Genomic DNA, 6,153 nt, shown 5'->3' with positions numbered 1-6,153 from the left:
ACCGCGAGTCCCCATCGGTCGGGGCGCGGCGACCCGGGGACCCCTCACCTGCGTCCATGGCGCGCCGGCGGCTCGGGTCCTCGCGCCTCTCTCCTCCCGGCTCGCTCGGCGGCGCCGGCTCGGGCTCGGGTTTCCTGGTGGTTAATAATTGACCGCCTTGTTTGCCCACCACCCGCTCGCGCCCTGGCGCCCGGGGCCCGGCCGAGTCTTCCCCGTCCCGGCCGCGGCGGGGTCGGAGGCCAGGATCCGCTTGGTGGAGACTTGCGCAGCTGCGGGGACCAGAGGTGCCAGGAGGAGAGCCACCGCGAGAATGGGGACAGACAGGCGGCACAAGTGTGCACGGGCATCGTTGGCAGGGCCAGCGCGAGACTATAGGGAGTGGAGGAGATTGGGCCGGCGGAAGGCCAAACCAGTGTACTTGTGACGACCCACCGTAAGGCCAGGTCTTTTTCCTTTCCTTTTCTCTTCTTTTCTTTTCTCTTCTCTTCTCTTTTCTTTTCTTTTCTTTTCTTTCTCTTCTCCTTTTTTATTTCTTTTCTTCTTTCCTTTCCATTATATATATGTTGTTCTTGTTTTTCTGTTTTTCGAGGTAGGGTCTCACTCTAGCTCAGGCTGACCTGGAATTTACTATGTAGTCCCTGGGTGGCCCTGAACTCACAGCGATCCTCCTACCTCTGCCTCAGGAGTGCTGGGATTAAAGGCGTGCGCCATCATGCCGGGCTTCATGTACATTTTTTGTTTGTTTGTTTGTTTTGGTTTTGTTTCTCGAGGTAAGGTCTCACTCTAGCCCAGTCTGACCTGGAATTCACTCTGTAGTCTTAGGGTGGCCTCTAACTCAGGTGATCCTCCTACCTCTGCCTCAGAAGTGCTGGCATTAAAGGCGTGCGACACCACGCCTGGCCTCTTATATATATTTTTCTTTCCTCGTTTCATTTTTTTTCTCTCTTCCCTCCTCTCTTCTCTTCTGTGTGATGTGCCTGTGTGTATGTATGTGTGCTCATGTGTGCACGCATACCTGCATGTGGAAGCCAGAGGACAACTTCAAAAGACAGGGTTTCTCCATGACTTAGAGTTCACCAATTAGACTGGACCAGCCAGCCAGCCAGTGAACTCCAGGGACTGGCTTGTCTCTGTCTCCCAGCGCTGGGGCTCCAGGGTGCAGACCACCACACCTGGCATTTACGTGGGCGCTGGGGATTGAGCTTGAGTCCTCATGCTTTGGAGGCAAGCACTTTACCTTTTCATCAGACTCCTGCCCCTGCCCCAAAGAAGTCCAAGTACAGATGCTCTGGACAGTTCCCCTGGGACTGAGAACGATGGGCTTGAAATTGTCTTGCCTCAAACATACCAGACTGAAGGAGGGCAGCTTTCCTAATCCAGTCACTTGGAAAGACCACACAGACATGCCTGACAGCCTTTTTAAATTCATGGCTGCATTCCTAGGAAGGAAGGAAGAAAAATCCCAGGAACCAAGAATGAGGAAGGGAGGGCGAAATGAGCCGCTGGTGCTGGGAACTTCGTGGGCTCAGTGGTCCATGGCTGAGTTGCACATCAAGGTGAAGCCAGGCAATGAAGTCTGAGTCTGTGAAGAACAGAGGTGTGATAAGGACAGATGACCAAAAACATCTGTTCACAGCTGACAGGAGGTACAGAAAGTACCTCTGACCCAGTTGTGGTTCTGGAGGAGGAAATTAAATTTCCCCAGTACCCACATAAGCCAAATGCAAGATGCACAAGGTGGTGCATGAGTCAAGTTCATTTGCAGCAGCTAGAGGCCCTGGCATGCCCATTCTCTCTCTTTCTTTCTATCTGACTTTCTCTCTCTCTCAAATAAATTTTAAAAGATGAAATATTAAAAAAATTAAAATCAGGCTGGAGAAATGACTTAGTGGTTAAGGTACTTGCCTACAAAGCTAAAGAACCCAGGTTCAATTCCCCAGGATCCATGTAAGCCAGATGCACATTATGGCACATGTGTATGGAGTTTGTTTGCAGTGGCTGAAGGCCCTGGTGCACCCATTCTTTCTGTCTATCTCTTAAATAGATAATTTTTTTAAAAGATTTAAAACTTAAACAAAATAATAAAAATTACAGGGCTGGAGAGATGGCTTAGTGGTTAAAGCACTTGCCTGCAAAACCTAAGGACCCATGTTCTACTCTCCAGATCCCACATTAGGGAGACACAAAAAGGTGAGGCAAGCACAAAGTTGCACATGCCCACTAGGTGGTGCAAGTGTCTGGCGTTCAATTGTAGAGGCTGAGGCCCTGGCATGCCAATTCTCTCTCTCCTCTTTCTCTCTCTCATGCTCTCTCTCTATAAAAAAAGAAGAACAAAAAGCTGGGCGTGGTGGTACACTCCTTTAATCCCACCTCTCAGGAGGAAGAGGTAGGAGGATTGCCATGAGTTCAAGGCCACCCTGAGACTACATAGTAAATTCCAGATCAACCTGGACTAGAGTGAAACCCTACCTAAAAAAAAGCCACACAACAGTTGGCTTAAGGAAGTCACACAGCACTTGCCTGATCCCACACTGTACACCATCTTGATGAAACTTCAGGCAGTAGAAACACTGTAAATCTCTAGGATCTGTTTTTCTTTTGTGGTACTGAGGATGGGCCCCAGGGCCTCACTCCCACTAGACAACGCTATACCCAGGAGCTGCTTCCCAGCCTCCACTGGGATGTTTTTAAAAGGAAAGTATCAATGACAGCAGAGGTTTAACTGATGGCTTTACAGTTATACTGTCAACTAAGTTTTTGTGCTAAATCACCTTGGACGTGTGTGACGGCTTGAATGTAAAGCTTCATAAACTCAGCCATCTTTTTAAAGGAAAGTTATAATTTACTTATCTATTTATTTAATAGACAGAGAAAAAGAGGCAGAGAGAGAGAGAGAATGGGCATGCAAGGACCTCTTGCCACTGCACATGAGCTCAAGATGTATGTGCCACTTTGTGCATCTGGCTTTACATGGGTGCTGGGGAATCAAACCCAGGTTATAGGCTTTGCAGGCCTGTGCCTTAACTACTGGGCAATCCCTCCAGCCTCTCAGACATTTTTATTTTTAATTAAGGTTGAGCTTGCAACTTGAGTCTCTTGCTGGGGAAGAGGCATGTCACTGGCAGAGGATCTTAAGTATAGCCCTAAGGAGTGTTAAAAGCAGTGTGAATTCTGGCTCTTCCTATTTGGTGGTGTCCCTGCTATGATTCTGTCACTGATGGAACTTCCCTGGATTCTGTAAGCCTGAAACCAACCCTTTCCTCCCATAAGCGGTTTCTGCTCGGATGTCTGTCCAGCACCCCGAATGTAACTGCAACATGAGCGCCCTGCTTACTGCTTTTCCAGTTTGGAGCTCTTGGTTAGGTGAGGCCGTGTGCAAGCCTGAGCCGCCACAGCCCTTTGCTGAGACCCTCCCAGAGCTGCAGGCTGTCCTGGTTGTGGGCGCACTCCTAAAACTCTGTCTTCTCAGCCTCTTAGCAGCTGTGACAAGCTGCTGAGGCTGGCTAGCCGGGCTCCTGGAGGAAATGCCAGGCCTAAGGGCCCAGCCTTGCTTCCTTCCCCCAAGGTTCAGGGAGGGCATAACCCGGCCTGTGCCAGGCTGCACAGCACACAGCCCACAGCTGCAGTGGGTGCCAGCAGCAGAGGTGAAGCCACCGCCCATGCCTGGAAAGCTGGTTGTTGGCTTGAGAATGGCTCCCGTCTGAGGTGCCCGGCTGCCATGAAGGAGTTGAAGCTTTAGCTGTCCTGTGGCATCACGACTAGGTACCAGCCTAGTGTGCAAAAGTACAAAACTCAGGTTGAAGATGCAGCTCGGGTGATGGAGTGCCTGCATAGCATGCCCGAAGCCCTGGCTTTGCCTCAGCGCTGTATAAACCGGGTTTAGGGATGCGTGCCTGCAATCCTAGCTCTCAGGAGGAGAGGTGGAGGCAGGAAGCTCACAAGTTCAAGACCAGGGCCAGGTGTGCTGGTGCACATCTGTAGTCCCAGCACTTAGAAGGCCAAAGCGGGAGGATCACCATGAGTTTGAGACCAGCCTGGGGCTATAGAGTAAGTTCCAGGTCAGCCTGGGCTACAATGAGACCCTGCCTCAAAAAATCAAAAACAGGCTGGGTGCGATGGTGCTTGACTTTAATCCCAGCACTTGGAAGGCAGAAGTAGGAAGATTGTCATGAGTTCAAGGCCACCCCGAGACTGCATAGTGAATTCCAGTTCAGCCTGGGCTACAGCGAGATCCTACCTCAAAAAACAAAACAAAAAGATCAAAACCAGGAGCCTGGCATGGTGGCATATGCCTCTAATCCCAGCTCTTGGGAGGCAGAGGTAAGAAGATTGCAATGAGTTCAAGGCCACCCTGAAACTACCTAGTGAATTCCAGGTAAGCCTGAGCTAGAGTGAAATCCTACCTCACAAAAGTAAATAAGTAAGTAAATAAATAAATAAATAAAAACAAGAAGCTGGGCATGGTAGTGCTTGCCTTTCATCCCAGTAGTCAGGAAGCAGAGGTAGGACAATCAGGTTCGCTGCAAGTTCGAGACAACAACAAGAAGGTAATTACAGGGCTAGAGGAAGGGCTTAGCAGTTAAGGCACTTGTCTGCAAAGGCCATAGACCCAGGTTTCATTCCCCAGTACCCGTGTAAGCCAGATACACAGGGTGATACATGCAACTGAAGCTCGTTTGCAGTGTCTAGAGGCCCTGGCATTCCCATTCTCTTCCTTTCTCAATAAATAAATAATTTTTATTTAAAAAAGGAGCATTTTGGGCTGGAGAGATGGCTTAGTGATTAAGCGCTTGCCTATGAAGCCAAAGGACCCCAGTTCGAGGCTTGATTCCCCAGGACCCACATTAGCCAGATATACAAGGGGGCACACGCATCTAGAGTTTGTCTGCAGTGGCTGGAGGCCCTGGTGCGCCCATTCTCTCTCTCTCTATCTGCTTCTTTTTCTCTCTGTCGCTCTCAAATAAATAAATAAAAATAATAAACAAAAAAATTAAAAAAGGGGGCTGGAGACTTGGCTCAGCAGTCAAGGTGCTTGCCTGAGAAACCTAACGGCTAGAGTTCAATTCCCCAGTAGCCATGTAAAGCCAGATGCACAAAGGGGCACATGTATCTGGAGTTTGTTTGCAGCTGCTACAGGCCCTGGCATGCCTATTCTCTCCTTCTTCCTCTCCCTCTCCTTCTCTCTCTCTCTCTCTCTCTCTCTCTATTTCTGTCTCTCTCCTAGCAAATAAATAAATTTTGAAAAAAAAATTAAAAAAGGAGCATTTCCTTGCAAAGGGGAAAGTGTGGGGAGGGAGGGAATTACCTTGGGTTATTACCTATAATTATGGAAGTCGTCAATAAATTTTTTTTTACAGCCAGGTGCGGTGGCCCTCGCCTTTAATCCCAGCACTCGGGAGGCAGAGGTAGGAGGATCGCCGTGACTTCGAGGCCACCCTGAGACTCCATAGTGAATTCCAGGTCAGCTTAGACTAGAGTGAAACTCTACCTCAAAAACAACAACAAAAAAGGAGTATTTCCTGTCAGACTCCAGCTGTACTCAGAGGGCCACTTCCAGAACTCTGTTCCCATGTGTGTGTGTGTGTGTGTGTGTGTGTGTGTGTGTGTGTGTGTGTACCTCTAAGGTACAGACCGATTTCTCATCCCTGGGTTTGTAGCCCAGCCTCCTCCAGTTCAAGGCCTACGAATCCACTTCTCTCTCTTACCTTTGTGCAGCGAGATTATACGTTCAGAGTATGTGCGTGTGCAAATACACACATGTTGGCTTCCTCTTCCCGCTGACTCAGCCGTCTTGACTGAAAGTCCATCTGCAGCCACCAGCCTCCCTGTCTCCATTTTCCACTCTCCTCCTTATAGTAATCTGGGTCCCCACATCACGATGTCCGGGTGAAGCCTTAATACTGTTCAGCACAGGTGGCCACACCTGGCCCAGCCCCTGCAGCCACACTCAGGAGCACACACACAGGAGTGCAACCCTGCTTCCCAGGGGAGGGCTGCAGGTCTGCGCTGGGCCACTGTGTTCTGTGGAATGAGTGCGGGGAGCTACATTTACGTAACAGCAGGCCCCCTGCCATGTCTTTACTTATCAGTCCTTACATTTTTTAAAAAAATATTTTTTGTCATTTTTATTTCTTTTATTTGAGAGTGACAGAG

This window comes from Jaculus jaculus, chromosome 1 (assembly GCF_020740685.1).
Source record: "Jaculus jaculus isolate mJacJac1 chromosome 1, mJacJac1.mat.Y.cur, whole genome shotgun sequence".
Lineage (NCBI taxonomy): Eukaryota > Metazoa > Chordata > Mammalia > Rodentia > Dipodidae > Jaculus > Jaculus jaculus.
The sequence above is the reverse complement of the archived record's forward strand: the minus strand, read 5'-3'. Positions refer to the sequence as shown.